The sequence below is a fragment of the Lissotriton helveticus genome, chromosome 3_1 (assembly GCF_964261635.1).
Source record: "Lissotriton helveticus chromosome 3_1, aLisHel1.1, whole genome shotgun sequence".
NCBI lineage: Eukaryota > Metazoa > Chordata > Amphibia > Caudata > Salamandridae > Lissotriton > Lissotriton helveticus.
In genome coordinates this window covers 1,929,288,167-1,929,307,422 of record NC_136061.1, presented here as the reverse complement: position 1 = coordinate 1,929,307,422, position 19,256 = coordinate 1,929,288,167, and the positions used below count along the sequence as shown (strand labels likewise).

The 19,256-nt window shown below is 47.2% G+C and overlaps 1 long non-coding RNA gene across 1 annotated transcript; it reads left to right on the top strand.

The window, feature by feature from the left end:
• Window positions 1–1,837: 1,837 nt before the first annotated feature.
• On the top strand, window positions 1,838–15,904 carry LOC144825219 (uncharacterized). Its single transcript, XR_013609338.1, has 2 exons — window positions 1,838–2,169; window positions 15,663–15,904. It is a non-coding gene; the product is annotated as an uncharacterized LOC144825219 (long non-coding RNA).
• Window positions 15,905–19,256: the final 3,352 nt, after the last annotated feature.

The window sequence follows — 19,256 nt, the reverse complement described above, 5'->3', positions numbered from 1 at the left end:
GATTTTTTGATTCGTGGCTGATGAGGTTGTGGTGGCTTAATTGGACTGGGTTGCAAGTTGAAGGACCTCTGTCTGCCTTTTTGCCTTTGTGTGAAAGATTGCTCGCTCCCCCGAAGGTAAAAGGCCTTGGGTTGGTTACGTAAATTTTAGTTTTTTATTCAAATGATATTCTGATTTGTTTTTCCACAGGCCTCCCTTAGGGGCAGCTTTCCCACAGCGCCTTGCACCTTGCGCCTCTTACCTTCTGCCTTCTGCTTACTGCTGTGACCTCCTGGTTTCTTCCTATTGTGCTACACTCCTGTAGCCCAGCTGACTTCTCCCCCGCACCTGTGGGGTTATGGTGTTGAAGGTTGATGTGTGGCTACTCTCATCTGCTTTGGCAGGATTTTTCCCAGGAGAAAGAATGAAGGGATGCCGGGTGGCTGGCTGTCTGGCTGGGCTATTACTGGCTGGGCTGTTGCTGGTGACGACGACGGCAGGGGAACAAAGGGGCAGAGGAGCAGGGGTTTCCCCTGGCTGCCCCCTGCTCAACTCTGCACGCTGCCCCCCGCCTGGCTCCTAGACAGCGATGCCACAAGGTGCAGCCTTCCAATCTTCCAGCCGCAACCGTCAGTCCTGATAGGCCGGCAGACCACACCACACCTCCCGTGCTCCCTGCCCTGCACGGCTCTGCTGCTCCGCTGCTCCGAGCCGAGCCCGGTCCTTCGTTCAAAAAAAACGATTCGTTTCGGAGCTGCGCCTCGCTGTACCCTCGGTGTGCCCCTCGATACCGCCGTGGAGACGTGACAGCCGCAACCTTCGGCGGGCGGCAAGTGGGCAGCAGGTTACTGATGTACGGTGTGCTCCGTGCTCCTTGCGGGGGCCTACCAGGTCAGGTCAGGTCAGCGGCTTGGCTACTCTGCTCGTAAACTCTGCTCAGCTCGTGAACTCTGCTGTCTGCTGCTCAGGTCTGTGCACCAAGAATCGTGTGTCACGAAAGCATATCAGTCCAGCAGGGGGAATTGGGAGCATACAAAGTCAGCAGATCCCAAGCCTCAATATGTGTTACAGCACTCACCCGCAGTCAAAATGTCACCCAAAAAAAAAAGAAAGAAAAAGATCCCGCGGCTCCTGCCTGCCACCGGGTGACTCACGGCGGCTCCCGCCGCGACCGGGCCTCTCCCGAATTTTGTGCGCGGCTAGAATGCCTTTTGTTTGAAGCGGCTGTGCACCGTGACGCTCAGACCTGGTGCCGCTGCTATAAGGACCTCGATGCCCTTCCTTCCCTCCCTGCCCTGCCCGATCCTACTCCACGGGTAGCAGGGAGCAGGAGACGGGGGAAAGACACCAACCAGGAGGACGCCTCTCCCGAGCTGCAGAGGGGGAGAAGCGAGGCGGTTGAAAGCTGGTCAAGAGCCTCCCAGCGCGTCCTCTTGCTCGCTCGCGTCAGACCGCAACACAGCACTCTGGAATCTACTGCTTCTGCCTTACACGCCACAGAACCGCCTCTAGCAGTGGAAGAATCAGGAGGTAAACAGATGGTTCTTTCTTAATGGAGCATACCTGACAAAAGACCATAAATTACAGTCCTGCCAAGCGTCACGCAACACGTGTGACGCCCACGCATTTCAGTGCGGTGATCCGCATCACCGCACTGAAACGAAATGTCACGCATCATGCTGCCAGGCGAGCCAACGGCGCCTGTCACTGTGCCCGTCAGTCACTGTGGCTCTCTCTGCTGCTCGAGGTGCTGCCTGTGTCCCAAACAGTTTAACAGCACAGACTCCCTGCGCAGCTCTTAGCCGGCGCTACAATGTATCGAGTACTGCGTCACGTCCGGCCGCCAGGAACACAGGAAGTTAGTCGGCGGGGGAAAATCTGGAGTGAGCGTGCAGGCTGCCTCAGTTGCTCACACTCACAGCCTCTCATCCATCATGGCTGTTGGCACCAGGCCGGCCGGGCCGGCCGCAGGGGGGTCCTGACCGTCGGCCGCATCATGTGCAGCACGAGCCCACAGCCGGCGAATGTCTCTGGGCTGGCGCGGCCTCTCTACCAGCACAGGCTCAGACACCCTGCAGCAGGCCTGCACTGAATGAGTCGGGAGGCAGCGCTGTGCGTGGTTGGATTTCCGGCAATTGGCTCCCCTGCGCACTATCAGTGTTAGGAGTATAGCCAATGAATGAGTGGCGGGTAAATTATACTCACGTTTATTTATTTTTATTTCGTTGCAGATTGAGAGTGTGTGTGAGGCTTTCCTTCTTAGGTCCATGTCCGTGACACGTAATTATTGGAAATGCACGCACTCTGTGTGCTAATGTAAAGAAGCCTTTACAGGTTGTTGGCGCGCGTGACTAGCACCCCCTGTTTTGCTATCTAGTCAGGAAGGCATCACTGCTGGTTAAGGTGGGCGCGCGGTCGGAAAACAACACCCATCCCTGACGCCTAATGTGCAGAGGATCACAATGGGCAGACTTTCTATGTCAAATTGGCGTACTCCGCAAGAGTGGGGCCGATAGCGCCTGTCAGGTGATTCACTGTTCAGCGTGAACAGACTGTCTGACAACGCAGCAGGGTCCGGACTCGTCGCAGGCTGCAGCAGCATGATTTGGGTTCTTTTTCTGCCAAGACCTGGGCCCCCAGGAACAGCTGCTACCAGTAGGGTGTTTGAACTGTCCTCCCTGATCTCCACAGAGGTACACTTCAGTGCAGCCGGACGCTCTTTGCAGCACAGAGTTGTAGGGCCTGGCTTTCTGTGAAGGTTACTGCAGGCTTTCCTCAAAGTGCAGGGTCGACCGTTTCCCATAGTGTTTATGTTGTTTCAACTTCTAAGGTAGGAACAGTTAAAAAAAAGAAAATAATAGAGTACTGTTTGTTACAACTGTTGTGGTGCAGGGGCCAGTGCCTTGCGTTATAGGCCAGGTTTCCCTCTAATGAATGTGTTTTCAGTTGGCTTTTACTTTATGTCATGCAGTGCAGAGGCCCGTGTGTTCTGTGTATTTATAAGCAGCTAAAGCCAGTGCTAGGACCGCTTACTTTTGATTTGCTGGTTCCGCCTGCTCGTGAGTATGACATGGGAATCGGTCCTTTTAACTACGACGAAGTGGGGCTGCCTCTCTCCTCAGGTGCTGTGTTCAATAAAAAACACTTTATGCTGATTCTTGTGTGTCCAGGAGTTTTCGGGCAACAATTCAAATCATGCCAACATAACTCTGTGAATAATGTTCCTGCTGGAGGAAGATCGGTGTTTTGTATAGTGGCAGTTTTCCCCTTCCTGAAGCAGCACAGAGGGTTAATGTGCCTGCTGCAAAGAATGTGTACATGCAGATCACTAAAGTGCATTTTATGTAGGTAGCTCAGTGGGTTACTGATTTTTTCACAGAGATCCTTTTCTTAATCACACTTCATAGGTTACAATCCTAAATTACCATCCTAATATAGCACAATTACTTATGAACTGCACCGAAGGGTCTGTATTCAAACTGCGTGTTATGGGTTAGAGCTGAGTGCTAATTTTTCCCCTCAGGATTTCATTATCCTAATGTTGGTAAAAGGTTTAGTTCGGGTAGAAATATATTGTTTTAAGTAAAACCAACCACTGTTACCTTTTAAATCATGAGTTTGTGCTTTTCCAGACTAAACACTCTTAAAATATGCTGCTTACTAGTATGGATGAAATGTGATTCTACAACTTGTCATCCTCACTGTTTTATGTAACATATCATTAAGACTGATTTACACACATATGATTGTCTGTCTATAATGTGTGCATGATGTAAAGTGCTCTGATACCCCAGTAAGAGGAGTGCTATAAAATAAATGAAAACCATGAAAGAGAGCGATTAGTGCCTTTCCATTTCAGGTGCTTTGTAACAGTTTCTCACTGCTCATATGGGTGTAACTTCTGATATTTATCTGTCTCCATGGACTTCATTGCTTGATTTTACTCGCGAGAAAGTGTCATTCTTAAGTGTCACACATTGGTCATTGAATGTCACTCATAAGTACACTGAAACTATGAAAATGTCACACATAAGCAATCTCAAACTTTGGCAGCTATGAAATTAGCCATTGATACTTGCCACAAGGATGGAATATCGGCTGTAGGGAGATATTTCTTCCGTCTTTCTTCTGGTAAAGTTTTGGGGCCATCTTCTGCCTGTATCAGCATCCAATACCAGGTTGAGATTTCTTTTTTTTGTAGATTAGTATCGCAAATTTTTTTGACCCAGTCCATGGCCTGTCCTGCATCTGGTTGATCACGGGCCCAACTTGTTAGTTGTGCATATTTGAACCTTGAAAGCATGTTGTTTGTTTTGTGAGCAAGGTGGTCCTATGAGATAATATTCTTTTCCCCTAACAATTGGCCCCATTTCTCTATCCCGGCTTGAATAAGAGGTAATGATAGTGAGTCCAATAGGCATGCTGGGGTTCCCGGGGAATTCTAGATTGGTGCCAGGTGACAGTAATAGGCAATTCCAAGAAGTCTTCTGACCGTGACCATAGTCTGCATGCTGTGTTCAGGACCCTGAGGGGCACCTTTTTGAAATATTTGGGATGCCCAAACTTGAAAAGAAACCCAGAACTCTGGTCTGCCAAGCCCCCAGTTAGAGCTCTGTAGCAGGACCTCCTCGGGTGATAATTGTCCGATTATAAAAATTTTAAATGTTTTAAGTGGAAGGCCCAACAATATATCTGTAGGTCTGGCAACTTTAGTCCTCCATGGATTTTCTTTTTCCGCAGCTTTTTCCAAGAGATTCGAATAGCTTTATTTTTCCAGATAAAACTACTTATCTTGCCCTGTGCTTTCCTCATTCATTTAGACTCAAAATGTAGGGGGAGCGCGTTACACAGAAAAGTATATTTTTATTAAGTTGGTTCTACCTATAATCGAAAGAGGAAGATGTGACCAGAGTTTTAGGAGTTTGCTGATTTCCTTAGCAATTTTTATCCAGTTGGTCTTTGCCAGAATATCTATATCTTTCGTAATTTGTATGCCTAAACACCTAATTTCGGTCTTCTCTAACTTTTTCAGTGTTGTGTCAAGGGGGTATTCCATGCCATTATCTCAGATTTGTCCACATTTAATAAATATCCAGACACTTTCCCAAAGTCTGTTAGTATATCCATGATGATGGGATAAGCGCCTACGAGGTCTCGCGTGAATATTGTGAGGTTATCGGCGTACATAGCCTCTTTCTTGACCCAATCTTGATATTGGAAAGGAGTGATTTTCTGTTCCCTTCTAATTCTCCTGGTCAATGGTTCAATGTATAGGTTGAACAATAATGGTGAAAGGGGGCAGCCCTGCCTAGTGCCTCTACCTATCCCCCCTGCAGAAGTTAATTTACCATTAACCAGGATTCTTGATTTTGGGGAACTATATATATTTTGAATGGTGTGCAAGAAGTTTTCTCCTACCCTCCAAATTATGTAAAATAATTAAGTATGTATTCTTTTAGCATCTAGGATTTACCTAAGTGGTCAAAATGTCTCTCTACTTTAATAGGGTGATGTGGGTGCCCTTGTCGTGTGTCTGGATGCAAGAGTGTCACTAAGGATATGTGAAAGGCCTGGTCAATTGCATAATCATCAGGTAGCTGCAGTTTGACCCTAATGGGTTTAAGCACTTGTAATACTCAAAATGGTCCAATAAATTGTGTTTGCATCTAGCATGGACCTTCGAAATGTAAGTCCTTTGTAGAAAACTAGACTTGATTACCGACTGAATACACAGGTTTGGGTCTGCGGAGCCAGTCAGATTGTTCATTGAGCACCTTTTTGTAGGAGCTAAAATGGTGCTTTGATTCTTCCAAGGTTTCTTGTCATTGCTGGTCATGTTCCTGGACTGAAGGAATCTTTTCATCAGAACAAGGAATTTCAAAAGGTGTTGAATTTATGTGCCTTTCAAACAAACAGAAGAATTTTGAAATTCCAGGAGTACTGTTGTCATGTCAATGTTTCCCAAACTGTTGGTCACGAGCCAAAGTTTGGTGAGTAATGAACGTCCAATAAATAAAGATGCAATTAAATTCTGCAATTACCTTTTCACATTGACTGCTAATTAAAAGACAGAGGTCAAATATCAGACTAGGTCTTCTGACAAATTGCTGCTGATTTTTCATTTAACATGAGGATTGGTGTTTACAAACTCCTCTGACTTTGCAGATACAGAAAGTAAAGTTATTTAAGTGACAATCTTGCTTGGCACAGACAGTGTGAAAGGAAAGGCTGTAGGGCGTTATTTTTTTGGTAACGCACAACAAAATGTAAATACCGCTAAATGAACGATATACATTCAGCAGTTAGGAAAGAAAAAATTAAGCACGTTTTTGTAATTCTGAAGTGTGATGGAAAGAAAGATTCTAAAGGGATCAAAACAATGAAGGCATTTTACTTTGTAATGCACAACAGCACCTCACCTGCCAGAAATTTGATACAAATTATGGGCCCCAAAGGAAAATAATAATAGATGGTAGCCCATGCAGTCGCGCCACTTCTTGGAGGAAGATGTTTGCAAATTCCTTTGTAGATGGAATTTTCTTGGAAGGCCATTTTCCACTTGTGGCTCTAATGGGTACTGATGTGTGCATCAATTAAATCTAAACTTACGTTCCAGGGGTGTCTGTTGTCACACAGCAGTCCCCTTGGTTCATTCTGAACAATTATTAGCCCCGACAACTGTTCTGAGCCTTTTACAGCATGTACAAATTCCAGGCTGCCTTTTTTTGACTCGCCACTTTTTTTCTGTCTGGCCCAATAACTACTACTCAGGATTCCCCTTCTGAATGTTTCCCTCTTTCTTCGAGCATTCGGTGAGCAATCTTTACCACTGGGTTTAAAAATTCGGGACACTTGTCAGACGGTTCGGCAATCTGCGAAAGGACATCCTTGAGTTCGCCCAGTAGACCTTTAGAAAAAGGGAGGTTCCCTTCTCCTCTGGCTTACTAGTTTCTACGACTAAACAATTGAAGTTTGTGAAATAAGTGAGCAGTTCCTTATTCCCCTGTTTGAGGTTCAACAACCGACTGCCACTAGCCGGCATGAAGGTGCATCCACTCTGGCATCACACACTAATATTCATATAGACGCGCATGTTCACCTTTACCTTTATTGGATCACGCGTCACTTCCCAATAGGGAGTACTGATGAATCCAGCATGGGTGCTCGTAACAACATCCCACATGTCATCTTTTGTTCTGTTATGAACGTTTCAAGGCCCTTTACACACCGCATTGTCAGGGTTATATGTTGTTACCACGAATTCCGTTGCAACGCATGCCTTTTCCACGCATGCGTTACCACGGAATTCGTTTTCCCCTCATCTTCTTTGCCACGTCGTTCTTACGTCATAAAGAGGAAGCGGAAGTTTATTCCGCTTCCTCTCTTATGACACTGTTTTTTTCGGCACGGCGGGATCGTTTTTTTATGGGGGGGGAGACCCCCCCCAACCCCCCTTTTTAATCCTTCGGTTTTTTTTTTCGTGGTAAATACGATCGTTGAAGGCATACGCGTTGGAAAGACGTTTACGTGGTAAGTGCCTCGTTGTAAACGTTACGCGTAGTACTGCCTTCGTTGTTAATGATGTTTCCCATTGTCAGAGATTCGGTTTAAACATCATGTATTGCCGATTATGGCACACGCGCATGTTCATTTCTATAAACATGCGCAATGGTACCTCAACACTGAGTAATGTCTGTTTTTTTAACCACAGACACGGTTTCACCCACATGGACGGCTGGATATAATCACGATCCCTTCACGCAGCCATTTATTTTGGCATTGTGTTGCAATGAGGAGCCTGATCTGGTCCCATTCAGGCAAGCATTTTCAGTCACGACACTGACAGGTATGATTTTTCACTTGCTCCATTGGTCAGCACGTTCACGGATTTTGCACTATAGTACTCCGTGATTTTCACCATTGGGGTTATCATATATAGCATTCAGAGCATGTAACGTGGTCACCAATGGATCCGCATGAGTAACTTATAGCCTGCATTTGAGGCTTTGTTTTTCATTTCCATCACTTTACAGGGTAACATATCCTGAAGAAGGCCCCTGCCAGGAATGCATCGGGATATTTGAAGTTTGAAACTCTAAGTCAAACACATATTTGTGAATACAAATGGATACATCTGAATTGTTTTGATCTACATTGTTATTCAACTGAATTACGTTTGGAGATCTTACTTTGAACTCCTAAATTTTGTTGATTCATTTTGGAACAATGGAAATAAATCCCACTCGCAGGGATTGTAAGTAGTGCACTCAGTTGCTGCTTCCCCCGAGACGGGGAGCGCAACTTATTCATTGGATTTACACCTAGGATCAGAAGGCGATACCCTGGTGCACACACTGAAATTGACTAACGCTTAAACCAGAAATTAAGAAAAAGTAGTGCGTTACCTACCTAAATTGCATAAATGCCAAACAGTTTCCTCATTGCATGTACCAAAGAGGATTGTTATTGCCATACAGGGGAATCACCTAGATTGCCGCATTTCTGCACAAAAAGGAGATTATCAATGATACTCTGCATGCATTGTCTGGAATGCAATGGGCCTACAAATGAACTTTATTTTACATTTGTTCATAAAAACAACTTGGCACTATCTCCATTAAACATTTCAGGTGGAGCCAGAGGTAATGGAGTTGGGGTGTTCACTGTGACACTTGAGGCACGGGTTGACCCCTACTGGGGAATTAAGGGCACTGGACCTGGGAATCAATGAGTCTGTACTGATTGGTTAACTTTAGGCATGGTTCCACATACTGGCTATACTGAGGTTCTAGGTTTACATTTCCGAAAACTAAATTTTTAGGGACTGGTTTTTGCATTGCAGGGTCTGGATTTCAGCTTGCATGTCCTTCTCCAACTAGGTTTGAGACTTGATTCAGAACACCCCTCCGCCCCCAATTGGGGACATTGCATTCATGTTAGGTTATTGTGCATGAACTTGGCTTTATGTCAAGGCCTCGCTCATCAGAAATACATTCTTTCTGCAGGAGCGACACAATCCACCCACTCCCCAGGAAATTATCCTCAAGGCAAATGTTAGATACCACACACTGACTATAATTCCATAGGGGAATGAAGGTTGGCAAATAGTTTCCAACCTTGGAAGTTTGGGTATGAGAGAGAGAAAAAAATAATATGGAAGTATTTCACCAGCTGCGAGAATTTAGCTTACTTTTTGCTACACAGTGTTTCTCCCAGGTCTGAGGCTCTTTTTAAATATATTTTTATTAGAATTTTCAAACATATATCAAACACTATGAGTCATAAACAAAGAGCCTACAGTCATGACAGAATACAAAAAGGGCATGAGAGTAACTGTAGGGTAGGAGTCCCAGGGAGCCAGTTCCAACACCTTCGGACTTCCGAATGAATCCAAACAAAGAGGGCACCACCCCACGGGGGCGGCCAGAGCAAAGATAACCCTTCCCACAGCATCCACAACAACCTTCAAAGGGGTAATCACATAGTTGTGATTATGACTCACTGGAGATGTCCTTCTGAACTGAACCTTGAGGAAAAATCACTGTAAGGCTACAATAATTTCTATACATGTCCCAAATCTGATCAAATGAACACCCTCTGGTTTCATAAACCACTTTCTCTGCCCTCATACATACATCAATTCCAGAAATCCATTGGTCTTTCGTGGGCAGTGCAGATGATCCCCAGCTCTGCGCAATGACTCTCTGCCTCAATCAGCCCTAGCATCAACTTTTTTCAGGGCAGGTTCAAATCCCCTGGGACGCCCAGGAGTATGAACTAGGGGTTATGTGGCATCGGTTGCCCAATCACCACTCCAAGTTCCTGAAGGATCAGGTCCCAATACAATTGAATCTCCCTACTTCCTCAGATAGTGTTGTAAAAGACTCCTCAGCGGCGCCACATCTGAGGCATGGGTTTGCAACCTGTTTTATGTAACTTAACCCAGTCCAGCTAAACCCTATGCAAGATCTTCAATTGAAATAGGTGGAAGCGTGCTCTTTTGGCCACCTTCCTGGGATGCATCAACATGGCCTCCTAATAAACACCCTCCAATTCCCCCAGATCATGCTCTCAGCTCTGGAGCAGTGGCCCCCGTTGTCCGGGATATGATTCAAAATGGCCGTGTATAGTGAGGAGACCGCCTTCAACCCAATGGGTCTCGAATAAAAGACCCTCTAGTGGGGCTGAATCAGGCAGGTCCTCCCAGTGAATCCCCTCCGCCTGAAGCCGAACTTGGTCTCCAGACTGTCAAAGGATTTAACCGTCCTATCCTCTATAACGCCCCGCACCTTGGCTATCCCGAGTGAGTCCTACCTGGCAAAACCCTGGAAACAAAGAACCTGTTTGAGCACTGCTGCAATTCACAATGGCTTGAACTTCGTGACCCTAACCTTCCATCCAATATGAACCTGCATCTTATCTAAGGCACCAGGACAGCCTGAGTGGAGATGGATAGAGTCTTTCTGTCGCGACCACCATAGAAGTAGTGCTTCCAAGTACGAGTCACCATAGCATATTGGTTGTGCGGACCACCAGGCAAGACCATATCCCCATTGTAAACAGAACGGCACAGGGACTTTAGCGCAATTCGAGGTGAACCATCCCACAACAACAATCTCACCTTCCTATCTACCCTAAGGAAATAAGACTTGGGGACCACATTAGGGGTGTTCTGAAACACAAACAATAACTTTGGCAGGGAGATCATTTTGTAAATGTTTACCCTGCCAAGCAGCGTCAGTGGCAGCTTGTGCCATGGGAGACGTCATTCTGAAGCTCAGTGAAAGGCCTCTCCAAGTTGATCCCCAAGACCCGGCTCCTATTCACAGTTCAATAAATTCCCAATTATCAAAAGCCATCCTCAACGATCCTCAGATGGGCCTCCAGCATAGGGCAAGGGTCCCATCCAGCAAGGCGGTCCAGCACTGATGTGTCCCAATTTATTTGGTTAGACAAAAAACACAGAGGTTCCTGTCGACACTCAATGATAGATATTGAAATACATTTATGCACAATTGCAATGAAAGCAGAGGTAAGGGAGATGTCAGAGAGAAAATAGACTTAGAACACAGAGTATGTAGAGAAACAAAAAATGTTATACAATACGTTCACATGATCATTGCATTCAATGTGAAGTGTCCCAAGTGAAAGTGAAACCTACCAATATTAATTGTGATTTTTTGTGACATTATAGCAAGGTACATACAGGGAGCGGTCCCGATTTTCAGATTTGGCTATTGGCCAGTTAAATCCCTCAGTTTATTGTGAGAAGGGTATCCCTCACACATTTTTCCCATAAGCCTGATATGGATTTTGAAGAGACTGGGGACTATATGGAGGAGGAGATCTCCTACCTCCCCATAGATAACCAATTTTGCGAGTTAAGGGATGCGTTCATCCTCAGGGCGGTTTCCCAGGTAGTGCCCCCCCCCTGGAGAAGAGATTACTGGCACTCCAGGCGCAGTGCCAGAAACCCCACGAAATGAGGGAAGATCCTAATGGGCCTCCGCCCCCCCCTACGTCCAGGTTAACTGGCTACTCCAGGACCAAGCCCACACCGGAACCTAGACAGACGCAAGCGATCAGACGATTCCGGGGTCTATCTTGATGCTTTTGCGCGCCTCAAAAAGCCGTTCCTAGATGCTCAGCATATACTAGAGCCACTGGTGTCTGATCCCTCCACACTGGTTCCACACAAACCCCCAAAGGGGGACAAGAATGACTCTCCCAACACATTTGCTGGGGACGGGAACGGTTCTAGACCATGGCGCCCAACCTCCAGCCCCCCAATCGAGATAGTCCCATCTGGGAGCACCGGCCCCTCTTCTCAGGGGGATTTGCGGAACCCGTATGATCACCTACATCCGAGGTCAACGGACTGGTGCCCAGCACCCAAGGTTGCGGTCCACATGGCCAGTCGCCGAAAGAACCCTCTAGATAAAGAGGTCAGGAGATATCTTAAGGGGGAATGCAAACGGCCTTCTTTGGAGGGGAAAGGGGCTACCACTCCGGAAATAGATCCCAAGATGGCCACTTTCCTCGCCAAATTTGTCCGCGACCCCAAGAAGGGCATTGACAGGTCCTGGCGGTCGTGCCAGGACAAACTCTTGGACAAATGCAAAAAGAACAATTGATGGGGCAGAATGTAGAACAATGTCATACATGCACCCCAGTACAGAGATCTGGGCCTAAATTCATCGTTTTTTTGTTCACCATGCCATTCCAGTTTGGACCCAGCCATATGCAAATCAGTTTTGACCCTGCGCCCAATGGGAACAGTCCAGCCTGAACTGCCAGGCCAGATCCTCCCTGGACTGGAAACAAGCATCCTAGGACCAGTTTCGGGCTTTCAGCCCTCATCAGCCAGGATAGCTTGAAACCAGTGGCATGGAGAGCACGGGACCCACATCTGGGCATACCCGTCCAACTCGGGGTGACAAATGTAAAAAGAACAATTGATGGACAGAATGCAGAACAATGTCATACATTCACCCCAGTACAGAGATCTGGGCCTGAATCCATTGTTTTTTTGCTCACCTTGCCATTCCAGTTTGGACCTGGCCATATGCAAATCAGTCTTGACCCTGCGCCCAATGGGAACAGTCCAGCCTGAACTTGCAGGCCAGGTCCTTCCTGGACAGGAAACAAGTATCCTAGGACCGGTTTTGGATTTTCAGCTCTCATCAGCCAGAATAGCTTGAATCCAGTAGCATGGAGAGCACGGGACCCAAGTCTGGGCATACCCGTCCCATTCGGGGTGACAAATGCAAAAAGACCAATTGATGGACAGAATGCAGAATAATGTCATACATTCACCTCAGTACAGAGATCTGGGCCTAAATCCATTGTTTTTTTGCTCACCATGCCATTCCAGTTAGGACCCAGCCATATGCAAATCAGTCTCGACCCTGCGCCCAATAGGAACAGTCCAGTCCGAACTGCCAGGGAGGTGGTGGATCAGGAGATAGTCAGCTTGTTAAAGAAAGGGGCAATAATTAAGTCTATGATTCACCCGCTGAGTTTCATCAGCAATCTCTTACTTGTGGAGAATAGGGATGGCGGGCAGCGCACAGTCATCAACCTCAGAGAGTGCAATGCCTGGCTGCTCTACCACCACTTCAAAATGGAGGGTATTCACCTCCTGTGCAATGTTCTCCAAGCAACAGACTAGAGGGTTCGCCTGGACCTCAAAGACTCCTACTTGGCAGTACCAATCTTTCCCCCCCACAGGCGGTTCCTGCAGTTCATGTGGGGTTCCCAGGTGTTCAAATTCACTGCACTTCCATTTGGTCTCTCATCAGCCCCCTGGTGTTTCACCAAGCTGATGAAACCAGTGATCAAACATTTATGATCCAGAGGGGTACGACTTATTATTTACCTTGACAATATCTTTCTAATGGACCAATGCCCGCTCCGCTTGTCCACACATCTGCAGGCAACGTTAAACCTTTTAGAATCTTTAGGGTTCGTAATCAACTAAGAGAAATTGCCCCAGGTTCCATCCCAGTCAATGGAATTTTTAGGTTTTCTCATTAATTATGTTGATGCTACCCTCAGCCTTCCCTCCCGGAAGCGGACCAAGATCCGACACGAGCTCAGGAGAAGCATCTCCAAATCCCATGTTTCACTCCGGCACTTGGCACGGATTGTGTGCCTGCTTTTGTCGTCCATACAGGCGATCTTCCCGGGCCCCCTCCATTACAGGGCTTTGCAACGCTTGAAGATTGAACATCTCCGGAAAGGCCTCTCATTCTCCCAAAGGATCCCTCTGTCAGTAGAGGCAAAGGAGGATATGAACTGGTGGCTAGCCCACATGGATGCCTGGAATGGCACAGCGATCTTCGGCTCCCAACCAGACCTCGTAATAGAGTCAGACGCCAGCGGCTCCGGCTGGGGCGCACGGTGTGGGGAATCCGCCACCGGTGGCAAATGGTTGTCCATCGAGCATTCTTTGCACATCAATTGCCTGGAATTAATGGCAGGCTCCTTCGCCATCCATTACTGGACGAAGGAGAGAGGGAATTCCTTCTGAAAATGGACAACGTAGGGGGGTACAGTACGTCAATCACCTGGGAGGGACGAGATCTCGCCCGTTCCCTATGGGAATATTGTCTGGCCAACTAAATCTCTCTTACGGCTGAACATCTCCTGGGGACATCCAATCACAACAGCTCGACAGATACTGCAGCTGGAGACAGATCCCCATGCAACAGCCGTGGATGCCTTTCTCCAGGTTTGGAGCAGGGAACAGCATGACGCCTTTCCCCCCTTTGCCATGATAACCAGACTGACAGCGCGAGTGCGCAGACAGAGGACTAATGTTCTGTTGATTACCCCGATCTGGAGGTCTCAGGTCCGGTTTCCAGCGATAATAGAACTTTCCTGGGATTTTCCAATCTCTCTACCCCTGTTTCCCATTCTCCTCCAGGATCCCCAGCACAATCCTCACCCGCTGGTCATAGAGGGATCTCTCTGCCTCATGGCCTGGAGGGTTACAGGTAACGTTGGAAAGCCTATGCAGACAATGCAAACAAACAATATTGATCTGGCAGGTCCAGATGGTCAGGTTGTTGTCTCCAACACCAAATTGATCCCATGTGGGCAGACATTTTCCCGGTCGTCAATTTTTGGCACACCTGGCTTCACAAGGTTTGGCATAACGTTCTATTAATACCTTCAAATCGGCGATCTTGGCGGGTCATTTACCAGTGGATGGACACTCTGTAGGGGAACATCGCTAGTTTGGAAGTTACTAGGAGGGATTAGATATTCAGTCACCCGTGGACCTAAATATTCGTCTTTGTGGGACGTTAACAGAGTCCTCTCCTTGTTTCAATCCTGGCCCTACAACAAGTACCTCTGCAGGAAACAGCTGTCTGCAAATTTAGAGATACTATTATGTCTACTATCCTGCCGCCGAGTCTCTGATGTCCGGTCCCTGGACACAACAGGTAGAGTCTTTACCCCAGAAGGGGTGGTTTTCCACATTTCTCGCAGAACTAAATGTAACTCCAGGATACTTTCCATCCGTCCTTGCACCAAAACACCAAGTTGTGTAGTTCGTATTATTAAGGCATATGAAACAATGACGGATGAACTCCGTCCACATGGGGAGAGGCAGTTACTAATTGCCCTCACGTAACCCCACAAAGCGGTTTCATCCCCCAAGATTGCCAGATGGGTCATGCAAGAAGCAGGAATTGACATCTCTGATTTTGTGGCCCACTTTGTAAGAGGGGCTATGGCTTCAAAAGCCTTTTGTCTGGTAGCGCATCTTGAGGACATCCTCAATGCGGCAGACTGGTCTAATGATTCCACCTTCAAGACTTTCTATTTTAAACCAGTTTCTTGTCGGCAAGCGTGCTGGTTGATAAGCTTTGAACCAGCCTAATCCTCGCCTCTGGGTCCTGGCATAGAATGAAAAATTTCCTAGCTATCGTAAAGGAAAGTTTCAATTCTATTAAGGAAACGGAGGGGAGGATTAGCCCCTCTCGGCAATTTCTAACACAAACTGTTTGCCTCACGCTATCGAGAGGAAGTGTAATCAAGTGGCTGGTGTAATTGGCCTGTTATGATGAATTGTCTGTAGTTTACATTATTGGTTATACTATCACGCTGTAATTGATCTATGCTGCAATTATGTCCAATGCAGTGTCTAATAATATGTTCTACTTGTTCTCTAGGAGCGGGATCTAACAAACAGGAATGAGACGATGGGCGGATTGCAGCTGTCGCAGGAAGAAAGAGGAGGATAGATGGGCTACATAGGATGTTATTTGAGAGACTGTTCTGTGATTGGATGGACTTTCTTTGTTTCTCTCTTCCCCTACTATTCATGGGAAATGTAGTTTTGTGTACTTGTCAAATTCTTGAAATGGCTGCTGGAGTATTCAAATGTGAATAAAGCGAAGAAAGTACAGCCTAATCCTCGCCTCTCTGTCCTTAATAGAATTGAAACTTTCCTTTACGAAAGCTAGGACATTTTTCATTATACAGTGTTTTAACATTTTCATCCAGTTTCACCCAGGCCTCCACTGCTACTTATCTGAAGCCGATCATCTCTGGCATATTTGCTAAAGTGGTCACTTTGTGCTATATAACTAAGGGCCAGATGTATGACCCACCAGTTTGAAAGTCGTAAATTGCGTCATATTTGTGACTTACAATTTGCGACTTTCAAATTGGGATGCACAACAGTGTCAGACACTGTTTGCAATTCCCAATAGTGTCGCAAATTGCATGCCTCATGCATATTAATGAGGCTGTCGCCATTTGTGACCCCTTTGGGAATGGCTGGCAAACCGGGATGGCAAACTGCTGGGACTGTTTTTAAATTGAGCAGTTTATTTTTTGTTTTTTTTAAATGCAGCCCATTTTCCTTAAAGGAAAACGGGATGCATTTAAAAAATAAAAAAGGAAACTTTTCAGTTTCCTTTTTTAAGGACAGGCAGTGGTCCCTGGGACCACTGCCCGCCCTTAAAAATATTTTGAGAGCCACTCACAAAGAGGACGGAGTCCCCTGGGGACCCCTTTCTGTATTCAAATGGTTTACCACCCTTCTCTGAGGCCTGGTAAACTGTGAATGTTTTGCGACCGCAATTGAGGTTGCAAAACAGTCATACATAGCTTCATGAGTCGCTATTAGGAAGGGGCGCCCTTGGAACACCCCTTCCTAATAGCGAGTTGCTAACCGTTTTTGCGAGTCGCAAATTGATTTGCAACTTACATAATAGGATTAGTATATGGACCACATGTTTTTTCCAGTCGCAAAGTGGTCTAAAACACATTTGCGCCCGCAAAAAACATTAGTACATCTGGCCCTAGGACTTTCCCAGACAAATCCTCCAGTTTCTCCCCGATACCCTTACCTATTATCACTAGTGCCCTTCTTTTTTCAGGCAGTTCTGAGTATAGGGTGCTTATAGAGCAAAGTAGATATGCTTGCCAATAGTCATCCTTGATCCTTGAATCTTTAAAGGACCCTGCAGATGTCACTTTTTGGTCATCTCTCGATTTATTTATTTATTTAAAAGTTTTGTAAAGCGCGTAGTAACCCAAGAGCATCCCAGCGCGGAACCTGAGTTAGGGAGGGGACAGCAGCGGAAGGGAGAAAGGGTTTTAGGGGAAGAGAAGAGTTTTCAGAGCCTTCCTGAATTGAAGGAGGTTAGGTTCGGTTCTCAGTCTCCGGGGGAGACTGTTCCATTGTTTGGCAGTGTGTACCGAAAAGCGACGTCCTCCAGACCGAGCTTTTTTTACTCTGGGAACGGTGATAAAGTTCTCTTCGCTAGATCGGAGAGCTCTTGTCGCTTTATTGGGAACGATGAAATTCTTGAGGATTGGTGGTCCTTTGTCATGGAGAAGTTTATGGGCCAGACAGAGGGCCTTGAAAGCAACCCTCTCTCTGACTGGAAGCCAGTGAAGGAGCTTCAGAGCTGGCTTAGCCGAGGATCTGGCTGGGGTAAGAGTGAGTAGGCTTGCCGCGGCGTTTTGAATTCTCTGCAGGGTGTTGAATGTGGCTTCCGGGGCGCCCAGGTAGATTGCATTGCTGTAATCCAACCTCGCCAGGATGAGGCCCTGGATAAGAAGTTTCCGAGAAGTGGCAGGGAGCAGGGGGAAGACCTTCCTACATGCCCTGAGGAGTCCAAAGCAGATTCCTGCCGTCTTTTTTGCCTGAGTTCTGAAGCTCAGGTCCTTTTCGAGCCATACGCCCAGGCTCTTGACCTCCTCCTTAGGGGTTGGGGGGTCACCCAAGCAGTCAGGCCAGATGTTAGGCGGCAAGGAGGGCCCTTTGTGTCCGAGCAGCAGGATCTCTGTCTTGGACCCATTCAGTTTAAGCGCTGAGGTGTTCATCCAGTTGTGGATTTCGGTGAGACATCCATGAAGATTGGAAGAATCTTGGTGCGGGTGTGAGAGGGTCACCACCAGCTGGGTATCATCGGCGTAATTGATGATCGTCACGCCGAATGGGGTGACCAGTTCCTCCAGCGGGGACATGTAAACGTTAAATAACGTCGGGCTAAGAGATGAGCCCTGCGGTACACCACAGCGGAGGGGGATCGCGGAGGAGTGGCTGTTATTCTCCCAGACTTGGAAGGAGCGGCCGTCTAGGAAAGACGTAAGCCACTTCAGGGCCGTGCCCCTTACTCCAATGTCACTCAGACGCTGGATCAAAGTCTGGTGATTTACAGTGTCGAAGGCCGCACTGAGGTCCAGGAGGATCACTGCCACTGATCCTCCTGTATCCAGAATGCTTCTGGCCTTCTCCACTGCTGCCAGGAGGGCGGTGTCGGTGCCCTGACCTGGGCGGAAGCCTGTCTGGGAGTTCCTGAGCAAGTTGTTACTTTCTAGGAATAGTGATAGTTTTTTATTCACTAGCTTCTCCGTGATCTTACTGCTTCCCGGAAGGAGGGAAATTGGCCTATAGTTGGCTAGGTCCTTGGGGTCCAGTGAAGGTTTCTTCAGAAGACCCTTAACCACCGCCGCTTTCCAACTGGGAGGGACTACTCCCTGTGTAAGGGAGGCGTTGATGAGGGACGTGAGAGGTGGAGTGACGGTGCTAGACACTTTTTTCAGGAACCGAAGCGGGGCAGGGTCGCTGGGAGAACCACTTTTAATTGTGGCCAGCGTCGCGGCTACTTCTTCCGTGGATACTGGGCCAAAAGTGTCGAGACAAGGTGTGGGGGCATCGGTGGGCAGGGTGAGGCAGTGAGGGGAGGTGGAAAGGTCCCCGTCATTGTGGCCGGCGTCGGGGGGGGGGGGTAGGGAAGCGAGGATTGTTTGAATTTTCTCGTCAAAAAAGGTGGCGAGTTTAATACATTTACTTTCCGCGGCTATGGGATCCAAGGGTTTCGCAGGAGGGTCAGGGGCGTGAAGAAGCTCTTTAAGGATGACATATGTTTCTTGGGCAGAGCAAAACGCATTTTAAATTCTTTCTTCGTAGAATGTGCTCTTGGTTTTATGGAGCTCCTGTTTGTAAATTTTTATGGAAGTGCGAAAAATGTCTTGTCTGCTGTCTTGTCTTTCCTCCATATGCGTTCGTTTCTCTTACATTCCTTCCGTAAGAGATTCAATTCGGGGGTGTACCAGGGGGAGGGGTTGACTCTCTTGGCACATTTAAGGGTGCTGGATCTGGGTAAGAGGCAGTCCAGAGATTTGGAAAGCCATGTGTTGAATTCAATGTCTGCGGTAATAGGGTTTTGTGAGGGGGGGGGATATCTTCCCTAAGTTTGGCAGCCCATTCGTCTGGGGTCAATTTGTGCCAGCGTCTGGTGAGGGTT